Below are 25,097 nucleotides of genomic sequence, written 5' to 3'. Positions count from 1 at the left end.
GCTGATTGTGTCAAAAGGCTGCGTTTCCGCAGAGAAGTTGCCGTTGAGATCTGTGATATGCTTAGAGCAGATTTACAGCCCAGAAGCAGAACACCAACTGCCTTGTCTGTTGAAGTGAAGGTAACAGCTGCACTTGCCTTCTATGCCTCTGGATCGTTTCAGGCTACACCTGGAGATGTGTGCGCCATCTCTCGACGTGCAATACATGCCTGCGTTTACCAGGTCACGGCTGCACTGTATGCGCGAAGGAATGACTTCATCAATTTCCCAATGAACGACCGCACAAGCGATCCATGAGAGGGCTGTGGGCTTCTTCAGGATTGCTGGCTTCCCAAAGGTACAGGGCTGCATTGATTGTACCCACATAGCCTTGCGAGCACCTGTGGAGGATTCCGAGCAGTACAGGAATAGAAAAGGTTTCCACTCCCATCAATGTGCAGCTCGTGTGTGACGACAAGCAGCGCATCATGTCAGTCGATGCGAGATACCCTGGCAGCACCCACGATGCGGTCATCCCTCGCGACAGCGTTCTATCTGACATGTTTGAGCAGCAGCCAGAAGGGCAGAGCTGGCTACTGGGAGACAAAGGGTACGGCCTGACCACCTGGCTCATAATGCCCCTACACGTGACACGGACAGAAGCTGACCGTCAATACAACATGGCGCACATTGCGCCGCGCAGCATCATTGCGAGGACCATTGGCATATTGAAACAGCGTTTCCGATGCCTGGACCATTCCGGAGGCCACTTGCAATACTCTCCTCAGATTGTCGGTCACTTCACTGTTGTGTGCTGCATGCTCCATAACTTAGCCATCATGAGGCAGCAGGAGCTGGTAGTGGAACCAGAAGACCCATGTGAGGGTCCAGTGCCTGATGATAGTATTTTGGAAGAGCAGGATGAGGATGATGACGACGATCAGGAAAGCATGCAAGTGCCTGATGCCGGAGCACGAGGTCAGAGACCGCCCTCCTTTAACGATTGTTCGAGCCCTGCGCCAGCAGCTCATCCGTGAACGCTTCAACTACTGATGCCTGAGGGCTCTGCGACCACTGTTGCACATGGACATGTTTGTTCTTTGCAGTTGTTCCTACGTTGTGTTGTGTTAATGGAACATCGAAACATAGAAAATAGGTGCAGGAGTAGGCCATTCGGCCCTTCGAGCCTGCACCACCATTCAATGAGTTCATGGCTGAACATGCAACTTCAGTACCCCATTCCAGCTTTCTCGCTATACCCCTTGATCCCCCGAGTAGTAAGGACTATATCTAACTCCTTTTTGAATATATTTAGTGAATTGGCCTCAACAACTTTCTGTGGTAGAGAATTCCACAGGTTCACCACTCTCTTGGTGAAGAAGTTTCTCCTCATCTCGGTCCTAAATGGCTTACCCCTTATCCTTAGACTGTGACCCCTGGTTCTGGACTTCCCCAACATTGGGAACATTCTTCCTGCATCTAACCTGTCTAAACCCGTCAGAATTTTAAACGTTTCTATGAGATCCCCTCTCATTCTTCTGAACTCCAGTGAATACAAGCCCAGTTGATCCAGTCTTTCTTCATATGTCAGTCCTGCCATCCCGGGAATCAGTCTGGTGAACCTTCGCTGCACTCCCTCAATAGCAAGAATGTCCTTCCTCAAGTTAGGAGACCAAAACTGTACACAATAATCCAGGTGTGGCCTCACCATGGCCCTGTACAACTGTAGCAACACCTCCCTGCTCCTGTACTCAAATCCCCTCGCTATGAAGGCCAACATGCCAGTTGCTTTCTTAACCGCCTGCTGTACCTGAATGCCAACCTTCAATGACTGATGTACCATGACACCCAGGTCTCGTTGCACCTCCCCTTTTCCTAATCTGTCACCATTCAGATAATAGTCTGTCTCTCTGTTTTTAACCACCAAAGTGGATAACCTCACATTTATCCACATTATACTTCATCTGCCATGCATTTGCCTACTCACCTAACCTATCCAAGTCACTCTGCAGCCTCATAGCATCCTCCTCACAGCTCACACTGCCACCCAACTTAGTGTCAAACGCAAATTTGGAGATACTACATTTAATCCCCTCGTCCAAATCATTAATGTACAATGTAAACAGCTGCGGCCCCAGCACAGAACTTTGTGGTACCCCACTAGTCACTGCCTGCCATTCTGAAAAGTACCCATTTACTCCGACTCTTTGCTTCTTGTCTGACAACCAGTTCTCAATCCATGTCAGCACACTATCCCCAATCCCATGTGCTTTAACTTTGCACATTAATCTCTTGTGTGGGACCTTGTCGAAAGCCTTCTGAAAGTCCAAATATACCACATCAACTGGTTCTCCCTTGTCCATTCTACTGGAAACATCCTCAAAAAATTCCAGAAGATTTGTCAAGCACGATTTCCCTTTCACAAATCCATGCTGACTTGGACCTATCATGTCACCTCTTTCCAAATGCGCTGCTATGACATCCTTAATAATTGATTCCATCATTTTACCCACTACTGATGTCAGGCTGACCGGTCTATAATTCCCTGTTTTCTCTCTCCCTCCTTTTTTAAAGTGGGGTTACTTTGGCTACTCTCCACTCGATAGGAACTGATCCAGAGTCTATGGAATGTTGGAAAATGACTGTCAATGCATCCGCTATTTCCAAGGCCACCTCCTTAAGTACTCTGGGATGCAGTCCATCAGGCCCTGGGGATTTATCGGCCTTCAATCCCATCAATTTCCCCAACACAATTTCCCGACTAATAAGGATTTCCCTCAGTTCCTCCTTCTTGCTAGAGCCTCTGACCCCTTTTATATCCGGATGGTTGTTTGTGTCCTCCTTAGTGAATACTGAACCAAAGTACTTGTTCAATTGGTCTGCCATTTCTTTGTTCCCCGGTATGACTTCCCTGATTCTGACTGCAGGGGACCTACGTTTGTCTTTCCTAACCTTTTTCTCTTTACATATCTATAGAAGCTTTTGCAGTCCGTCTTAATGTTCCCTGCAAGCTTCCTCTCGTACTCTATTTTCCCTGCCCTAATCAAACCCTTTGTCCTCCTCTGCTGAGTTCTAAATTTCTCCCAATCCCCAGGTTCACTGCTATTTCTGGCCAATTTGTATGCCACTTCCTTGGCTTTGATACTATCCCTGATTTCCCTTGATAGCCACGGTTGAGCCATCTTCCCTTTTTTATTTTTACGCCAGACAGGGATGTACAATTGTTGTAGTTCATCCATGCAGTCTCTAAATGTCTGCCATTGCCCATCCACTGTCAACTCCTTAAGTATCATTCGCCAATCTATCCTAGCCAATTCACGCCTCATACCTTCAAAGTTACCCTTCTTTAAGTTCTGGACCATGGTCTCTGAATTAACTGTTTCATTCTTCATCCTAATGTAGAATTCCACCATATTATGGTCACTCTTCCCCAAGGGGCCTCAAACAACGAGATTACTAATTAATCCTCTCTCATTACACAACACCCAGTCTAAGATGGCCTCCCCCCCAGTTGGTTCCTCAACATATTGGTCTAGAAAATCATCCCTTATGCACTCCAGGAAATCCTCCTCCACCGTATTGCTTCCAGTTTGGTTAACCCAATCTATATGCATATTAAAGTCACCCATTATAACTGCTGCACCTTTATTGCATGCACCCCTAATTTCCTGAAACAGTTTTAATGAAAAAATATTTTATTGAAAAGTTAACGTCACTGTAATAAAATATTTGTTGTATCAAACTTCACTTTTTAATGTGACTCTTGAAGATCACTTAAAAACTTTACGATCACTTATAAACTTGTAAAGTTACAAAACAATCTCAATGTGAAAAATCTTACACTCTTAACATCACTTAAACTTCAAGATCACTTTTAGGTGCAAAATTAAATAAGTTACAAAAAGTGAGAGCATTTACACGATAAGATCACTTCAAAACCCTAAGATCACTTATAAGTTGTAAAGTTACAAAACTTACAAAACAATTTCAATGTGAAAAACGCAACGACAGCTACATCAAGAACAAGAACAAAAGCAGCAGAGAAAGGCTGCAACCATCTCTCATCCATATCTCAGTGAATGTTCACTTCTTCATGGGGGTGTCATTTGACTGGCGGGGCTGTGTGCCCTTATTGCAGCAGCTGTCCCCATGAGGGGCCTGTGCTGTCGTTTGCATGCCCTCCCTGACGGCCCTGTGTCGTCGATTGCACTCCCTCGGACATTCCCTCCCTAAGTTCCCGTGTCATTACTGCTATTTCTCCCGTCAGGCCCGTCACCTCTTCACCCACTGCACTGACGCTACCGATGAGTGATCGGGTAAGCTCTTTGGTCTCCATACCCATTGCCACAACCTGAGCCGCATCTGTTGCACGCTGCATCTCAGGAGAACGCGTCTCCAATCTCCTTCTCCTCTGTCTGGGTCTGCCTCACAGCACCACTGCACTGGAGGCGCGGGCAGGGACGGTGGGACGCTCGGTGTTCCAAACGGCACCACTACACAGGGAGGCGCGAGCTGGGACAGTGGGACACTCGGTGTTGCAGACGGCAGTACTAGAGAGAGAGGTTCGGGCTGGGATGGTGGGACGGTCTGTGTTCCAGACGGCAGTATTAGAGAGAGAGGCATGGGCTGGGACGGTGGGACGCTTGGTGTTCCAGACGACAGTACTAGAGAGAGAGGCATGGGCTGGGACGCTGGGACGCTCGGTGTTGCAGACGGCAGTACTAGAGAGAGAGGCATGGGCTGGGACGGTGGGACGCTTGGTGTTCCAGACGACAGTACTAGAGAGAGAGGCATGGGCTGGGACGGTGGGACGCTTGGTGTTCCAGACGACAGTACTAGAGAGAGAGGCATGGGCTGGGACGGTGGGACGCTCTGTTCCAGACGGCAGTACTAGAGAGAGAGGCGCGGGCTGGGACGGTGGGGCACTTGGTGTTGCAGACGGCAGTACTAGAGAGAGAGGCACGGGCTGGGACGCTGGGACGCTCTGTTCCAGACGGCAGTACTAGAGAGAGAGGCGTGGGCTCGGATGGTGGGACGGTCTGTGTTCCAGACGGCAGTACTAGAGAGAGAGGCGTGGGCTGGGACGGTGGGGCACTTGGTGTTCCAAACGGCACCACTACACAGGGAGGCACGAGCTGGGACGCTGGGACGCTCGGTGTTGCAGACGGCAGTACTAGAGAGAGAGGCGCGGGCTGGGATGGTGGGACGGTCTGTGTTCCAGACGGCAGTACTAGAGAGAGAGGTGTGGGCTCGGATGGTGGGACGGTCTGTGTTCCAGACGGCAGTACTAGAGAGAGAGAGGCACGGGCTGGGACGCTGGGACGCTCTGTTCCAGACGGCAGTACTAGAGAGAGGGACGTGGGCTGGGATGGTGGGACGGTCTGTGTTCCAGACGGCAGTACTAGAGAGAGAGGCGTGGGCTGGGATGGTGGGACGGTCTGTGTTCCAGACGGCAGTACTAGAGAGAGAGGCGTGGGCTGGGACGGTGGGGCACTTGGTGTTCCAGACGACAGTACTAGAGAGAGAGGCGCGGGCTGGGACGGTGGGGCACTTGGTGTTCCAGACGACAGTACTAGAGAGAGAGGCGTGGGCTGGGATGGTGGGACGGTCTGTGTTCCAGACGGCAGTACTAGAGAGAGAGGCGTGGGCTGGGACGGTGGGGCACTTGGTGTTCCAGACGACAGCACTCGAGTGCGAGCCGTGGGCTGGGATGGTGGGTGAATGGGTGTAAACTGCTCCAAGATACCAGCAGCAGCACTGGGACCAGCACCATCGGAATCAAAACCATAGAAGGTGGAACCAGAACCTATGCTGGGGGTTGAAACTCTGATGCCCCTTGATGGGGGCTCATAAACATTAATTTGGAAACTCTCCCCTGCAGACATTTGAGTCATCGCTGCCATCATCCAGTCTGGTACGTCCGCATCTGGTTGTACTGGTTCTTGTTCTGTATCCTCAGGGTTGGCATCATCATCATCATCATCATCGGCATCATCATCATCATCATCATGTTCTGCAAAATATATCAGAACAGTCAAATGTTTAACAGCAAGGGAGGGGGCCGGATGGGTGACATGAGTACTCTCACACATAGCAGGCCAGACAGCAGGTTGATTTGAAGGGCCACGATGCATTTTCAGGACTTACCCTGTTCCTCACGTGCGGGCCCAGCTTGTGCTGTACTGATTGCTTTTCTCCATGTACGACTCATCATAGCAGCTACCCTCTGTTCCAAGGGTATCAGTGGATGCAGATTGGGCATGCCTCCTCCTGTTCGAGTTGCTTCCCTTTTGTTGTGGGCCAATTTCTTCTGCAAAGAGTAAAATATAACTTTTTACAGAGTGTGTCAGTCTGCAAGGTGGGACATACAGATAGCCACGTTATAATTATGACTACATTAAAAATGGAAAATATTACTGACACTAACTAATGGACCAAGGTCATGCCATTTCTTTTTACACTGGCTTCCAGATCTCCTGGTATGCACCACTGCGCAGTAATCTTCTGCAACTTGGTTCCAGCGTTTCTTCATTTCTTTAGGTGGCACTTTTATGCGACCTCTGTTGCTGGTATCTAGCTCCTGCCATCTCTGCTCAATTATGTTGACTAATATCTCCACTTCCTCATGCAAGAAATTCTTTGTTCTTGGTGGACGTTGTTCCATTGCAAAGTTGAATTGGCACTCTTATTTCTCAAAACACACAGTCCTTAATTTGCATGCACCAATGCAGCACCTGTTCTGCAAGTTTAGCAGTGAAAAGCTGCACTCACTGATTTCAGCAGGTGATTTATTCAACAGTGCTGCTAAAAGTACTCCTTCACACACAAAAAGAATCACTAAAATTAAATCACAAGCCTGGATAGGTTAAGCGAATGGGCGAAGGTTTGGCAGATGGAATACAATGTCGGAAAGTGTGAGGTCATCCACCTTGGGGAAAAAAAATAGTAAAAGGGAATATTATTTGAATGGGGAGAAATTATAACTTGCTGCGGTGCAGAGGGACCTGGGGGTCCTTGTGCATGAAACCCAAAAAGTTAGTTTGCAGGTGCAGCAGGTTATATGTTGGCCTTCATTGCGAGAGGGATGGAGTACAAAAGCAGGGAAGTCCTGCTGCAACTGTATAGGGTATTGGTGAGACCGCACCTGGAGTACTGCATGCAGTTTTGGTCACCTTACTTAAGGAAGGATATACTGGCTTTGGAGGGGGTACAGAGACGATTCACTAGGCTGATTCCGGAGATGAGGGGGTTACCTTATGATGATAGATTGAGTAGACTGGGTCTTTACTCGTTGGAGATCAGAAGGATGAGGGGTGATCTTATAGAAACATTTTAAATAATGAAAGGGAGAGACAAGATAGAGGCAGAGAGGTTGTTTCCACTGGAAGGGGAGACTAGAACTAGGGGGCACAGCCTCAAAATACGGGGGAGCCAATTTAAAAGCGAGTTGAGACGGAATTTCTTCTCCCAGAGGGTTGTGATGGATCCGTTGATAAGGATCACGGCCTGCATGTCGTCGTGGAGCAGGCGGAGGATGGTGATGAACTTTTGGGGGCATCCGAAATGGAGGACGGTCCATAGACCCTCGCGGTTGACAGTGTCAAAGGCCTTTGTAAGCTCGAAGAAGGCCATGTATAAGGGCTGGTGCTGTTCCCTGCATTTTTCCCTCAGCTCTCGCGCTGCAAAAATCATGTCCGTTGTGCCCGGAGGAGACGAAATCCGCACTGCGACTCCGGGAGGAGCTCCTCAGCTACAGGGAGAAGACGGTTGAGGAGAATTCTTGCAACAACTTTCCCAGTGGCTGATAGCAGGGAGATTCCTCTGTAGTTGCCGCAGTCGGACTTGTCCCCTTTCTTAAAGATGGTCACAATCACTGCATGCTCTCCTCCTCCAGATGAGCGAGATGAGGTCATATATTCGCACCAGCAGTGCCTCTCTGCTGTACCTTAGTGCCTCAGCAGGGATTCCATCCGCTCCTGTAGCCTTGTTGTTCTTAAGCTGTCTTACGGCTTTATCTACCTCGTGCAGTGTTGTGGTTTCACTGAGGTGGTGGCGAGTAGCATGCTGCGGGATGGAGTCGAGAACACTCGAGTCAAAGGCAGAGTCTCGATTGAGGAGATCTTTGGAGTGCTCCTTCCAGCGGGCCCTGACTGCCTCGGTGTCCTTGATGAGTATTTCCCTGTTCTTGGCCAGCATTGTGGTGGGGCCTTGGGCCTGTGCTTTCTCCATCCACCACCTGTTATTTAGGTCCTGGGTTTTTGTTGTACCTCAGCCTTGAGCCGTCTGTAATGCTGCTTTGCTGCTCCCGAGTTGCGTTGTTGCTTCAGTCTCAGAAATGCTCTGCGCTTGTGATCTACTAGCTCTTGGATCCCCTGAGCATTCTCAGTGAGAGTGAGTGAGCTGTAATACATAGAAACATAGAAAATAGGTGCAGGAGTAGGCCATTCGGCCCTTCTAGCCTGCACCGCCATTCAATGAGTTCATGGCTGAACATTCAACTTCAGTACCCCATTCCTGCTTTCTCGCCATACCCCTTGATCCCCCTAGCAGTAAGGACCTCATCTAACTCCTTTTTGAATATATTTAGTGAATTGGCCTCAACAACTTTCTGTGGTAGAGAATTCCACAGGTTCACCACTACCTGGAGACACCAGCAGGGGGAGTGAGATAAAGGTGAGAGTGAGTGAGCTGTGATACCAGGAGATACCAGCAGGGGGAGTGAGATAAAGGTGAGACTGAGTGAGCTGTGATACCGGGAGATACCAGCAGGGGGAGGGAGATAAAGGTGAGACTGAGTGAGCTGTGATACCGGGAGATACCAGCAGGGGGAGGGAGATAAAGGTGAGACTGAGTGAGCTGTGATACCGGGAGATACCAGCAGGTGGAGGGAGATAAAGGTGAGAATGAGTGAGCTGTGATATCTGGAGACACCAGCAGGGGGAGGGACATAAAGGTGAGACTGAGTGAGCTGTGATACTGTGAGATACCAGCAGGGAGAGTGAGATAAAGGTGAGAGTGAGCTGTGATACAGGGAGATACCAGCAGGGTGAGTGAGATAAAGGTGAGAGTGAGTCAGCTGTGATACCGGGAGATACCAGCAGGGGGAGTGAGATAAAGGTGAGACTGAGTGAGCTGTGATACCGGGAGATACCAGCAGAGCGAGTGAGATAAAGGTGAGACGGAGTGAGCTGTGATACCGGAAGATACCAGTACGGGGAGGGAGATAAAGGTGAGACTGAGTGAGCTGTGATACTAGGAGATACCAGCAGGTGGAGTGAGATAAAGGTGAGACTGAGTGAGCTTTGATACCGGGAGATACCAGCAGGGGGAGGGAGATAATGGTGAGACTGAGTGAGCTGTGATACCGGGAGATACCAGCAGGGGGAGCGAGATAAAGGTGAGACTGAGTGAGCTGTGATACCGGGAGATACCAGCAGGGGGAGGGAGATAAAGGTGAGACTGAGTGAGCTGTGATACCGGGAGATACCAGCAGGGGGAGTGAGATAATGGTGAGACTGAGTGAGCTGTGATACCGGGAGATACCAGCAGGGGGAGGGAGATAAAGGTGAGACTGAGTGAGCTGTGATACCGGGAGACACCAGCAGGGGGAGTGAGATAAAGGTGAGACTGAGTGAGCTATGATACCGGGAGATACCAGCAGGGGGAGTGAGATAAAGGTGAGACTGAGTGAGCTGTGATACCGGGAGATACCAGCAGGTGGAGTGAGATAAAGGTGAGACTGAGTGAGCTGTGATACCGGGAGATACCAGCAGCGGGAGTGAGATAAAGGTGAGACTGAGTGAGCTGTGATACCGGGAGATACCAGCAGGGGGAGTGAGATAAAGGTGAGATTGAGTGAGCTGTGATACTGGGAGATACCAGCAGGGGGAGTGAGATAAAGGTGAGACTGAGTGAGCTGTGATACCGGGACATACCAGCAGGGGGAGGGAGATAAAGGTGAGACTGAGTGAGCTGTGATACCGGGAGATACCAGCAGGGGGAGGGAGACAAAGGTGAGACTGAGTGAGCTGTGATACCGGGAGATACCAGCAGGGGGAGGGAGACAAAGGTGAGACTGAGTGAGCTGTGATACCGGGAGATACCAGCAGGGGGAGGGAGATAAAGGTGAGACTGAGTGAGCTGTGATACCGGGACATACCAGCAGGGGGAGGGAGATAAAGGTGAGACTGAGTGAGCTGTGATACCGGGACATACCAGCAGGGGGAGGGAGATAAAGGTGAGACTGAGTGAGCTGTGATACTGGGAGATACCAGCAGGGGGAGTGAGATAAAGGTGAGACTGAGTGAGCTGTGATACCGGGAGATACCAGCAGGGGGAGGGAGATAAAGGTGAGACTGAGTGAGCTGTGATACCGGGAGATACCAGCAGGGGGAGTGAGATAAAGGTGAGACTGAGTGAGCTGTGATACCGGGAGATACCAGCAGGTGGAGGGAGATAAAGGTGAGACTGAGTGAGCTGTGAGTGGAATGTGGGAGGCCAGCCAGGAGTGTGTTGGAAAAGTCAATTCTGGGTGTAACAGATGTTACCTCTTCTTCCTGTTATTCAGTGTGCAACCTCCCCATATTTAGCAACGTTATCATTTGTTCTTAGTGCTGAATCTTTAGAACCCGGAAACAGTTCCTGTTTTGTATTTCTTACCTTAGAACGATTGAACCCGATACAGAAATCTCTCAGTCAGTAAAGGTAATAAGAATTAGGAACAGGAGTCGGCCATCTAGCCCCTCGAGCCTGCTCTGCCATTCAACAAGATCATGGCTGATCTGGCCGTGGACTCAGCTCCACTTACCCGCCCGCTCCCCGTAACCCTTAATTCCCTTATTGGTTAAAAATCTATCTATCTGTGACTTGAATACATTCAATGAGCTAGCCTCAACTGCTTCCTTGGGCAGAGAATTCCACAGATTCACAACCCTCTGGGAGAAGAAATTCCTTCTCAACTCGGTTTTAAATTGGCTCCCCCGTATTTTGAGGCTGTGCCCCCTAGTTCTAGTCTCCCCGACCAGTGGAAACAACCTCTCTGCCTCTATCTTGTCTATCCCTTTCATTATTTTAAATGTTTCTATAAGATCACCCCTCATCCTTCTGAACTCCAACGAGTAAAGACCCAGCCTACTCAATCTATCATCATAAGGTAACCCCCTCATCTCTGGAATCAGCCGAGTGAATCGTCTCTGTACCCCCTCCAAAGCCAGTATATCCTTCCTTAAGTAAGGTGACCAAAACTGCACGCAGTACTCCAGGTGCGGCCTCACCAATACCCTATACAGTTGCAGCAGGACCTCCCTGCTCTTGTACTCCATCCCTCTCGCAATGAAGGCCAACATCCCATTCACCTTCCTGATTACCTGCTGAACCTGCAAACTAACTTTTTGGGATTCATGCACAAGGAGCCGGGTGCAGTGGCGTGCTCCTGTGATCCCGCTGCTGGGAGGCTGAGGCTGCAGGATTGCTCGAGGTCAGGAGTTCTGGGCTGCTGTCGCCTGTGCCGATCGGGTGTCCACACTAAGACCGGTTTCCACATGGTGGTCCTCGGTTAATCTGGGATCACCAGGTCTGATGAAGAGGGGTGAACCGGCCCAGGTCGGGAACGGAGCAGGTCAAAGCCCCAGTGCTGGTCAGTAGTTGGGTCGCACCTGTGAATAGGTGCTGCAGTGCAGCCTGGCCAATACAGTGAGACGCATCCTTTAGCAGCTTCCCTGGTGGTCTAGTGCTTAGGATTCGGCGCTTTCACCGCTGCGGCCCGGGTTCGATTCCCGGTCAAGGAACATTGTATTTTCGGCCGCTTGAACTGCAAGGCTGTTCCTGAACAAATTTACAGCTCACAGCACTCTTGCTGCCCCAACCATCAGCAGCGCATCATTCGTTGTAGTGATACAGCATACACTTCTGTGGCACCAGGATGGCCGAGTGGTTAAGGCGTTGGGCTTAAGATCCAATGGGTTTATACCCGCGTGGATTCGAACCCCACTCCTGATAATTACTTAATTAAACAGTGATTTCTCCCATTCTGCTCAGTGATAACTGATTTTCATCTGTTGCATTTGCATTTTCTTCCGCCAGCAGCTCGACCTCAATTATGACACGCAGCTCCTGTTTGTGAACTTGGGGGGTGCCAGGACCGCCCTCCGGGAGCTGCCTGTCTTTTACAGGGAACTCATCAGGGTCTGGAACAAAGTCTCCACCAAGCGCAGCTCTCCGCCGGCTGGAGTGGCGGCCGTCCTGCAGGAGCCGCTGCTCGGGAATCCGTACCTCCACGGCCGAGGTTTTATGTGGCGGTCGGAAGAGAGGGCTGTGGCTGGTGAGGTGACCAGGGTCAGGGACCTGCTCGATGGCGGAGGAGCGGGCTGGATGGCGCCAGACACGCTGGCGCGGCGCCTAAACTCTGCCAACGTCCGCCACGCGGCCGATGCCATCGAGTCGCTAAAAACAGCTCTGGGCCCTGACTCCGTTAGGTGTATCGAGGAGGCTCAAGCACGTGGGGAGATCCCGTCCGAACTGACCCCCGTCCGGACGGAATTCCTCATCGGCGCCAAACCCCGGAACCTCCCTCGGGGGCCGGCGCCTCACAACTTGAGCCGCCTCGGGGAAATCCCCTCCGTGCCTTTCAGTTCCGCGCGGAGGGGTTTCCTGTACGGGCTGCTCCTGCACACTCTCAACTTTGCCATCCTCGCCTGCCGTCCGGACACGCCATGGCGTACCATCTTGCCGTCCGGAGGAGGCGGGGGTCCCCGATGGAGGGCACTCTACGCAGGGGTCCTCCCACTATTCATCGGGGACTTGGCCTGGAGGGTGGTGCACGGAGCAGTGCCGTGCAACAAATTTTTAAGCCGGTTCACGGACTCCCGGGCCGCCTGCAATTTCTGCGGTCTGGAGGAGTCCGTGTTCCATGTTTTTATTGAATGCACAAGGTTGCAGCCCCTGTTCCACTATTTGAAGGGGCTGCTCCTGAAATTCTGGCTGCACTTCAGTCCCACTCTCCTGATCTTTGGGCACCCTGTGCGGAGGGGAGCGGGTAGGTCCGAAGGCCTCCTCGTAGGACTGCTCCTGGGCACGGCCAAGGGTGCCATCAGCCGGTCCAGGCAGCGGGCGGTCGAGGGGGTCGTTCAGCCCGACTGCCTGCCTCTCTTCCACTCTTACATCCGGTCCAGGGTGTCCTTGGAGATGGAGCACGCGGTGTCCACCGGTACGCTCGCGGCCTTCCACGAAAGGTGGGCACCGGAGGGACTGGAGTGCATCATCACGCCTGGCAACCAAATTTTAATTTGATTTTACGTTTTTAAGTTTAATTTGTTTTAATTGCCGGTGCTTTTAGTGTCCCCTTCCCTTTTATAGGGGGCACTGGGAAAAATTGTGATTTTAGTGCCCCAAAAAAAAAGAAAAACACAAAAAAAAAAACAAAAAAAAAAGGGGGGGGGGAAAAAAAAAAAAGGGCCTTGTAAATGTCTGGAGTGTCACCCAGGTCGGGTGGCACCGTTTAATGTTTTATGTTTTGCAGGTGAACTCCAAAAAGAGTTTCATACACAAGGACCCCCAGGTCCCTCTGCACCGCAGCATGTTGTAATTTCTCCCGATTCAAATAATATTCCCTTTTACTGTTTTTTTCCCCCAAGGTGGATGACCTCACACTTTCCGACATTGTATTCCATCTGCCAAACCTTAGTCCATGAATCCCAAAAAGTTAGTTTGCAGATGCAGCAGGTAATCAGGAAGGCGAATGGGATGTTGGCCTTCATATTTGCCTGTGAAACGGAACTGGCCCGTCACCAGTTGCCGTCCTGTCTGCTGTCCTTGAACAAGGTGGGAGAATGTGCCAGTGATGAATTGTCCCTGAACAGGAGCCAATAGCTCACTGCCTGTCAGTGTGGACAATGCTCAGGCCCCCAACTGCTGAGTGTTCACATATCACCAGATTAAATTAGGGTGACCATACTTTCTAAACCCAATCTGGGGACACACAGGGTGGGAGCACAGCAAAGTATCCAGGTCGGAAAAGGCAGGTTGTGCAGTGTAGCGAGGGGAAATTTATTAGCAGCAAATCATGGGAGAGAGGAACAGAGCGAGATAGAGCCAGTTAGCCTGACATCAGTCCTCGGGAAAATGCTGGAACCCTTTGTTAAAGAAATGATAACAGGGCACTTCGCAAATCATAACATGATCAGTGTTATGTAATGATGTGTGTATCATCCCAGTACCTTCAGTGTAATGTAAGCACAATGCTACACCACAGAGGGCGCTGTGGTGGGAAACCTAGAAGTACCTGCAACAGGTGCTATATAAGGCTGACCACCACACCTGAGAGTCACTCTGGAGCTGAACAATAAAGGACGAAGGTCACAGCAGTTAGATTTACACCAGACCGTGTGGAGTCAGTGATTTGTGTGCTACATACACCACAATATACTCACTCTCTCTCTCTCTCACACATGCAGTTTGAAAGGGATGTGGCCTGGCTGTGTCCATTTTGATGATGTCACTTACTGGCTGTGGCAGCCATGTTTGATGAGGCCTCCTCCAGAGGGACTGACCGAGACCCCCTCCGAAGGGAACTGACCGAGACCTCCTGCCGAGGGGACTGACCGAGACCCCCTCCCGAGGGGACTGACTGAGACCCCCTCCCGAGGGGACTGACCGAGACCCCCTGCCGAGGGGACTGACCGAGACTCCCTGCCGAGGGGACTGACCGAGACCCCCTGCCAAGGGGACTGACCGAGGATCCCGTCCAGAGGGGACTGACCGAGACCCCCTCTCGAGGTTGTACCCAATGGGCCCACGTGAGTTCTGTCTGTTTATTACCTGGGGTTTAATTTCCAGTCTGGGCCCTGGTTTTGTTGTCTCTGGTGAACAAGTTCCTGTTCGTTTGTGGCCCTTGTGTTTTAAAGAGGTTAAAGCCTGGGGTTAAAGTAGAACATAACACAAGTACATAAGAAATAAGAGCCGGAGTAGGCCATTTGGCCCCTCGAGCCTGCTCCACCATTTAATACGATCATGGCTGATCTGATCATGGACTCAGCCCCACTTCTCTCTCCGCTCCCTAAAACCCGACTCTCATCGTTCAAAAATCTGTGTCTCCACATTAAATATATACAAAGCCCGGCCGGCAATGTTAGAAAAACATGTTAACTGGGTGGGTGATGAACAGGGGCCGAGAGGGAATTAAGTTCAGAAACCAGTGGATGGACATTTCCAAAAATGCTTGTGTTTCGGAGCGATGCTACAACCATGGAGGCCATTTGAGGGGTTTTCATCGAGTAAATCGGGAGAGACTATTCCCAGTGGCAGGAGGGTGGGGAACCAAAGGACAGGTTTAACATTATTGGCAAAAGAACCAGAGCAGAGAGGAGGAGGATTTGTTTTGATGCAGAGAGCTGTTATGATCTGGAAAGCAGTGCCTGAAAGGAGGGTGGAAGCAGATTATACTTGTACACTTGTAAAGAAACAGTTTGCAGGGCTACAGGGAGAGAGAGGGAATAATTGGATCGCTCTTTCACAGAGCCGGCACAGGCAGGATGGGCCCAATGGGCTGTATGATTCTATGATTGTTGCAGGTTCATGGGGACCATTTTGCTGCAGGGTTACGTTGACCATTTTGCCGCAGGGTTACGTTGACCATTTTGCTGCAGGGTTACGTTGACCATTTTGCTGCAGGGTTACGTTGACCATTTTGCCGCAGGGTTACGTTGACCATTTTGCCGCAGGGTTACGTTGACCATTTTCCGTTAATGTGGGGTGGCATTTTTAGATTCCCTGCTGCACTTTTTAGCTCACATCCAGTCTCACCATCTTGTGTAAATTGCATAGCCAGCCTTCCGAGTAAAACCCATCAATAGACGGACAGGTCGTGTCTACAGTGTCGTTTGGAGAAGGTGGGATGTAGTTTTGAGGAACCTTTATTTAACACATTTAAACAATGAAGCCGGTTTTGATGAAAGTAACGAGGAGACCAGGAACAAGCTGAAGTAAGCGGGGTTTTATTAACACAACACCGGGACAACAATAACTTGCATTTATATAGCGGCTTTAATGTAATGAAACGTCACAAGGCAATTATCAGAAACATTGGACACTGGGCCACATAAAGAGATGTTAGGATGGATGACCAAAAGCTCAGTGAAAAGTCGGTTTGAAGAAGCTTTTGAAGGAGGAGGAGAGAGAGGTCGATCTGCGAAGAGCTTTAGGGAGGGAATTCCAGAGTTTAGGAGCTTGGCTGCTGAAAACATGGGCCCAACAGTGGAGCGCTGAAAATCGAGGCTGGGCAATAGGTCAGAGTGGAGAGAACTCGGAGGGTTATAGGGACACTTGTTACACAGTCTGACTCCTCACTGGGAGAGACACACTGTACACAGGGACACTTGTTACACAGTCTGACCCCTCACTGGGAGACACACTGTACACAGGGACACTTGTTACACAGTCTGACTCCTCACTGGGAGAGACACTGTACACAGGGACACTTGTTACACAGTCTGACTCCTCACTGGGAGACACACACTGTACATAGGGACACTTGTTACACAGTCTGACTCCTCACTGGGGGAGAAACACTGTACACAGGGACACTTGTTACAGAGTCTGACCCCTCACTGGGGGAGAAACACTGTACACAGGGACACTTGTTACACAGTCTGACTCCTCACTGGGAGACACACACTGTACATAGGGACACTTGTTACAGAGTCTGACCCCTCACTGGGGGAGAAACACTGTACACAGGGATACTTGTTACACAGTCTGACTCCTCACTGGGAGAGACACACAGTACACAGGGACACTTGTTACACAGTCTGACTCCTCACTGGGAGAGACACACTGTACACAGGGACATTGTTACACAGTCTGACCCCTCACTGGGAGAGACACTGTACACAGGGACACTTGTTACAGAGTCTGACTCCTCACTGGGAGAGACACACTGTACACAGGGACACTTGTTACACAGTCTGACTCCTCACTGGGAGAGACACACTGTACACAGGGACATTGTTACACAGTCTGACTCCTCACTGGGAGAGACACACACTGTACACAGGGACACTTGTTACACAGTCTGACTCCTCACTGGGAGACACACACTGTACACAGGGACACTTGTTACACAGTCTGATTCCTCACTGGGAGACACACTGTACACAGGGACACTTGTTACACAGTCTGACTCCTCACTGGGAGACACACACTGTACACAGGGACACTTGTTACAGAGTCTGACTCCTCACTGGGAGAGAGACACTGTACACAGGGACACTTGTTACACAGTCTGACTCCTCACTGGGAGAGACACACTGTACACAGGGACATTGTTACACAGTCTGACTCCTCACTGGGAGAGACACACACTGTACACAGGGACACTTGTTACACAGTCTGACTCCTCACTGGGAGACACACACTGTACACAGGGACACTTGTTACACAGTCTGACTCCTCACTGGGAGACACACACTGTACACAGGGACACTTGTTACACAGTCTGACTCCTCACTGGGAGACACACACTGTACACAGGGACACTTGTTACAGAGTCTGACTCCTCACTGGGAGACACACACAGTACACAGGGACACTTGTTACAGAGTCTGACTCCTCACTGGGAGAGACACACTGTACACAGGGACACTTGTTACACAGTCTGACCCCTCACTGAGAGACACACTGTACACAGGGACACTTGTTACACAGTCTGACTCCTCACTGGGAGAGAGACACTGTACATAGGGACACTTGTTACAGAGTCTGACTCCTCACTGGGAGAGACACACTGTACACAGGGACACTTGTTACACAGTCTGACTCCTCACTGGGGGAGAAACATAGAAAATAAGTGCAGGAGTAGGCCATTCGGCCCTTCGAGCCTGCACCACCATTCAATAAGATCATGGCTGTTCATGCCTTCAGTACCCCGTTCCTGCTTTCTCTCCATACCCCTTGATCCCTTTAGCCGTAAGGGCCATATCTAACTCCCTCTTGAATATATCCAATGAACTGGCATCAACAACTCTCTGCGGCAGTGAATTCCACAGGTTAACAACTCCCTGAGTGAAGAAGTTTCTCCTCATCTCAGTCCTAAATGGCCTGCCCCTTATCCTAAGATTGTGTCCCCTGGTTCTGGACTTCCCCAACATCGGGAACATTCTTCCTACATCTAATCTGTCCAATCCCGTCAGAATTTTATATGTTTCTTTGAGATCACCTCTCATCCTTCTAAACTCCAGTGTATAAAGGCCCAGTTGATACAGTCTCTCCTCATATGTCAGTCCAGCCATCCCAGGAATCAGTCTGGTGAATCTTCGCTGCACTCCCTCAATAGCAAGAATGTCCTTCCTCAGATTAGGAGACCAAAACTGTACACAATATTCCAGGTGGGGCCTCACCAAGGCCCTGTACAACTGCAGGAAGACCTCCCTGCCCCTGTACTCAAATCCCCTTGCTATGAAGGCCAACATACATTTGACTTCTTCACAGCCTGCTGTACCTGCATGCCAACCTTCAATGATTGATGTACCATGACACCCAGGTCTCGCTGCACCTCCCCTTTTCCTAATCTGTCACCATTCAGATAATATTCTGCCTTCATGTTTTTGCCCCCAAAGTGGATAACCTCACATTTATCCACATTATACTGCATCTGCCATGTATTTGCCCACTCACCTAACCTGTCCAAGTCACCCTGCAGCCTCTTAGCGTCCTCCTCACAGCTCACACCGCCACCCAGTTTAGTGTCATCTGCAAACTTGGAGATATTATACTCAATTCCATCATCCAAATCATTAATATATATTATAAAGAGCTGGGGTCCCAGCACTGAGCCCTGCGGCACTCCACTAGTCACTGCCTGCCATTCTGAAAAGGACCCGTTAATCCCGACTCTCTGCTTCCTGTCTGTCAACCAGTTCTCTATCCACATCAATACATTACCTCCAATACCATGTGCCTTGATTTTGCACACCAATCTCTTGTGTGACCTTGTCAAAAGCCTTTTGAAAGTCCAAATACACCACATACACTGGTTCTCGCCTGTCCACTCTCCTCGTTACATCCTCAAAAAATTCGAGAAGATTGGTCAAGCATGATTTCCCCTTCATAAATCCATGCTGACTTGGACCAATCCTTTCACTGCTTTCCAAATGCGCTGCTTTTTCATCCTTAATGATTGATTCCAACATTTTCCCCACTACTGATGTCAGGCTAACCGGTCTATAATTACCCGTTTTCCCTCTCCCTCTTTTTTTAAAAAGTGGTGTTACATTAGCAACCCTCCAGTCCATAGGAACTGATCCAGAGTCGATAGACTGTTGGAAAATGATCACCAATGCATCCACTATTTCTAGGGCCACTTCCTTTACTCTGGGATGTAGACTATCAGGCCCTGGGGATTTATCGGCCTTCAATCCCGTTAATTTCCCGAACACAAATTCCCGCCTCTGACTCCTCACTGGGAGAGACACACTGTACACAGGGACACTTGTTACACAGTCTGACTCCTCACTGGGAGACACACACTGTACACAGGGACACTTGTTACACAGTCTGACTCCTCACTGGGAGACACACACTGTACACAGGGACACTTGTTACAGAGTCTGACTCCTCACTGGGAGAGACACACAGTACACAGGGACACTTGTTACACAGTCTGACTCCTCACTGGGAGACACACTGTACACAGGGACACTTGTTACAGAGTCTGACTCCTCACTGGGAGAGACACACTGTACACAGGGACACTTGTTACACAGTCTGACTCCTCACTGGGAGACACACACTGTACACAGGGACACTTGTTATACAGTCTGACTCCTCACTGGGAGACACACACTGTACACAGGGACACTTGTTACACAGTCTGACTCCTCACTGGGAGACACACACTGTACACAGGGACACTTGTTACACAGTCTGACTCCTCACTGGGAGACACACACTGTACACAGGGACACTTGTTATACAGTCTGACTCCTCACTGGGGGAGACACACTGTACACAGGGACACTTGTTACACAGTCTGACTCCTCACTGGGAGACACACACTGTACACAGGGACACTTGTTACAGTCTGACTCCTCACTGGGAGAGACACACTGTACACAGGGACACTTGTGACACAGTCTGACTCCTCACTGGGAGAGACACACTGTACACAGGGACACTTGTTACACAGTCTGACTCCTCACTGGGAGAGACACACTGTACACAGGGACACTTGTTACACAGTCTGACTCCTCACTGGGAGAGACACACTGTACATAGGGACACTTGTTACACAGTCTGACTCCTCACTGGGAGAGAGACACTGTACATAGGGACACTTGTTACACAGTCTGACTCCTCACTGGGGGAGAAACATAGAAAATAAGTGCAGGAGTAGGCCATTCGGCCCTTCGAGCCTGCACCACCATTCAATAAGATCATGGCTGTTCATGCCTTCAGTACCCCGTTCCTGCTTTCTCTCCATACCCCTTGATCCCTTTAGCCGTAAGGGCCATATCTAACTCCCTCTTGAATATATCCAATGAACTGGCATCAACAAATCTCTGCGGCAGTGAATTCCACAGGTTAACAACTCCCTGAGTGAAGAAGTTTCTCCTCATCTCAGTCCTAAATGGCCTGCCCCTTATCCTAAGACTGTGTCCCCTGGTTCTGGACTTCCCCAACATCGGGAACATTCTTCCCACATCTAATCTGTCCAATCCCGTCAGAATTTTATATGTTTCTTTGAGATCACCTCTCATCCTTCTAAACTCCAGTGTATAAAGGCCCAGTTGATACAGTCTCTCCTCATATGTCAGTCCAGCCATCCCAGGAATCAGTCTGGTGAATCTTCGCTGCACTCCCTCAATAGCAAGAATGTCCTTTCTCAGATTAGGAGACCAAAACTGTACACAATATTCCAGGTGGGGCCTCACCAAGGCCCTGTACAACTGTAGCAACACCTCCCTGCCCCTGTACTCAAATCCCCTCGCTATGAAGGCCAACATACATTTGACTTCTTCACCGCCTGCTGTACCTGCATGCCAACCTTCAATGATTGATGTACCATGACACCCAGGTCTCGCTGCACCTCCCCTTTTCCTAATCTGTCACCATTCAGATAATATTCTGCCTTCATGTTTTTGCCCCCAAAGTGGATAACCTCACATTTATCCACATTATACTGCATCTGCCATGTATTTGCCCACTCACCTAACCTGTCCAAGTCACCCTGCAGCCTCTTAGCGTCCTCCTCACAGCTCACACCGCCACCCAGTTTAGTGTCATCTGCAAACTTGGAGATATTATACTCAATTCCATCATCCAAATCATTAATATATATTATAAAGAGCTGGGGTCCCAGCACTGAGCCCTGCGGCACTCCACTAGTCACTGCCTGCCATTCTGAAAAGGACCCGTTAATCCCGACTCTCTGCTTCCTGTCTGTCAACCAGTTCTCTATCCACATCAATACATTACCTCCAATACCATGTGCCTTGATTTTGCACACCAATCTCTTGTGTGACCTTGTCAAAAGCCTTTTGAAAGTCCAAATACACCACATACCCTGGTTCTCCCCTGTCCACTCTCCTCGTTACATCCTCAAAAAATTCGAGAAGATTGGTCAAGCATGATTTCCCCTTCATAAATCCATGCTGACTTGGACCAATCCTTTCACTGCTTTCCAAATGCGCTGCTTTTTCATCCTTAATGATTGATTCCAACATTTTCCCCACTACTGATGTCAGGCTAACCGGTCTATAATTACCCGTTTTCCCTCTCCCTCTTTTTTTAAAAAGTGGTGTTACATTAGCAACCCTCCAGTCCATAGGAACTGATCCAGAGTCGATAGACTGTTGGAAAATGATCACCAATGCATCCACTATTTCTAGGGCCACTTCCTTTACTCTGGGATGTAGACTATCAGGCCCTGGGGATTTATCGGCCTTCAATCCCGTTAATTTCCCGAACACAAATTCCCGCCTCTGACTCCTCACTGGGAGAGATACACTGTACACAGGGACACTTGTTACAGAGTCTGACCCCTCACTGGGAGACACACAATGGACACAGGGATACTTGTTACACAGTCTGACTCCTCACTGGGAGACACACACTGTACACAGGGACACTTGTTACACAGTCTGACTCCTCACTGGGAGACACACACTGTACACAGGGACACTTGTTACACAGTCTGACTCCTCACTGGGGGAGAAACACTGTACACAGGGATACTTGTTACACAGTCTGACTCCTCACTGGGAGAGACACACTGTACACAGGGACACTTGTTACACAGTCTGACTCCTCACTGGGAGACACACACTGTACATAGGGACACTTGTTACACAGTCTGACTCCTCACTGGGAGACACACACTGTACATAGGGACACTTGTTACAGAGTCTGACCCCTCACTGGGGGAGAAACACTGTACACAGGGACACTTGTTACACAGTCTGACTCCTCACTGGGAGACACACACTGTACACAGGGACACTTGTTACAGAGTCTGACCCCTCACTGGGGGAGAAACACTGTACACAGGGACACTTGTTACACAGTCTGACTCCTCACTGGGAGACACACTGTACACAGGGACACTTGTTACACAGTCTGACTCCTCACTGGGAGACACACACTGTACACAGGGACACTTGTTACACAGTCTGACTCCTCACTGGGAGACACACACTGTACACAGGGACACTTGTTACACAGTCTGACCCCTCACTGAGAGACACACTGTACACAGGGACACTTGTTACACAGTCTGACCCCTCACTGGGAGACACACTGTACACAGGGACACTTGTTACACAGTCTGACTCCTCACTGGGAGACACACACTGTACACAGGGACACTTGTTACACAGTCTGACCCCTCACTGGGAGACACACTGTACACAGGGACACTTGTTACACAGTCTGACTCCTCACTGGGAGACACACACTGTACACAGGGACACTTGTTACACAGTCTGACCCCTCACTGGGAGACACACTGTACACAGGGACACTTGTTACACAGTCTGACTCCTCACTGGGAGACACACACTGTACACAGGGACACTTGTTACACAGTCTGACTCCTCACTGGGAGACACACTGTACACAGGGACACTTGTTACACAGTCTGACCCCTCACTGGGAGACACACACTGTACACAGGGACACTTGTTACACAGTCTGACCCCTCACTGGGAGAGACACACTGTACACAGGGACACTTGTTACACAGTCTGACTCCTCACTGGGAGAGACACACTGTACACAGGGACACTTGTTACACAGTCTGACTCCTCACTGGGAGACACACACTGTACACAGGGACACTTGTTACACAGTCTGATTCCTCACTGGGAGACACACACTGTACACAGAGACACTTGTTACACAGTCTGACTCCTCACTGGGAGACACACACTGTACACAGAGACACTTGTTACACAGTCTGACTCCTCACTGGGAGAGACACTGTACACAGGGACACTTGTTACACAGTCTGACTCCTCACTGGGAGAGACTCACTGTACACAGGGACACTTGTTACACAGTCTGACTCCTCACTGGGAGAGAGACACTGTACACAGGGACACTTGTTACACAGTCTGACTCCTCACTGGGAGAGACTAACTGTACACAGGGACACTTGTTACACAGTCTGACTCCTCACTGGGAGAGACACACTGTACACAGGGAGACTTGTTACACAGTCTGACTCCTCACTGGGAGAGATACACTGTACACAGGGACACTTGTTACACAGTCTGACTCCTCACTGGGAGACACACACTGTACACAGAGACACTTGTTACACAGTCTGACTCCTCACTGGGAGAGACACACTGTACACAGGGAGACTTGTTACACAGTCTGACTCCTCACTGGGAGAGATACACTGTACACAGGGACACTTGTTACACAGTCTGACTCCTCACTGGGAGACACACACTGTACATAGGGACACTTGTTACAGAGTCTGACCCCTCACTGGGAGACAATCACTGTACACAGGGACACTTGTGACACAGTCTGACTCCTCACTGGGAGAGACTCACTGTACACAGGGAGACTTGTTACACAGTCTGACTCCTCACTGGGAGAGACACACACTGGACACAGGGACACTTGTTACACAGTCTGACTCCTCACTGAGAGACACACACTGTACACAGGGACACTTGTTACACAAGTCTGACTCCTCACTGGGAGACACACTGGACACAGGGACACTTGTTTAGAGACTGACTCCTCACTGGGAGAGACACACTGTACACAGGGACACTTGTTACACAGTCTGACTCCTCACTGGGAGACACACACAGTACACAGGGACACTTGTTACACAGTCTGACTGCTCACTGGGAGACACACACTGTACACAGGGACACTTGTTACACAGTCTGACTATTCACTGGGAGACACAATGTACACAGGGACACTTGTTACACAGTCTGACCCCTCACTGGGAGAGACAGACTGTACACAGGGAGACTTGTTCCACAGTCTGACTCCTCACTGGGAGAGATACACTGTACACAGGGACACTTGTTACACAGTCTGACTCCTCACTGGGAGAGACACACTGTACACAGGAACATTTGTTACACAGTCTGACTGCTCACTGGGAGACACACACTGTACACATTGACACTTGTTACACAGTCTGACTCCTCACTGGGAGACACAATGTACACAGGGACACTTGTTACACAGTCTGACCCCTCACTGGGAGGGACAGACTGTACACAGGGAGACTTGTTACACAGTCTGACTCCTCACTGGGAGAGATACACTGTACACAGGGCACTTGTTACACAGTCTGACCCCTCACTGGGAGACACACTGTACACAGGGACACTTGTTACACAGTCTGACTGCTCACTGGGAGACACACACTGTACACAGGGACACTTGTTACACAGTCTGACTCCTCACTGGGAGACACACACTGTACACAGGGACACTTGTTACACAGTCTGACTCCTCACTGGGAGAGTCACACTGTACACAGGGACACTTGTTACACAGTCTGACTCCTCACTGGGAGACACACACTGTGCACAGGGACACTTGTTACACAGTCTGACCCCTCATTGGGAGACACACTGTACACAGAGACACTT

At 50.0% G+C, this 25,097-nt stretch overlaps 1 long non-coding RNA gene and 1 other non-coding gene across 4 annotated transcripts in view; both read left to right on the top strand.

The window, feature by feature from the left end:
- LOC139242942 (uncharacterized) overlaps positions 1-25,097 on the top strand; it is a 58,091-nt gene that overhangs the window by 10,020 nt on the left and 22,974 nt on the right. The window lies entirely within an intron of this gene.
- On the top strand, positions 11,894-11,976 carry trnal-uaa (transfer RNA leucine (anticodon UAA)). Its single transcript has one exon. It is a non-coding gene; the product is annotated as a tRNA-Leu (tRNA).

This window comes from Pristiophorus japonicus, unplaced genomic scaffold (genome assembly GCF_044704955.1).
Source record: "Pristiophorus japonicus isolate sPriJap1 unplaced genomic scaffold, sPriJap1.hap1 HAP1_SCAFFOLD_154, whole genome shotgun sequence".
NCBI classification, from domain to species: Eukaryota; Metazoa; Chordata; class Chondrichthyes; family Pristiophoridae; genus Pristiophorus; species Pristiophorus japonicus.
Note: the sequence above shows the minus strand (reverse complement) of the source record. Positions and strands in the feature narration are given on the sequence as shown.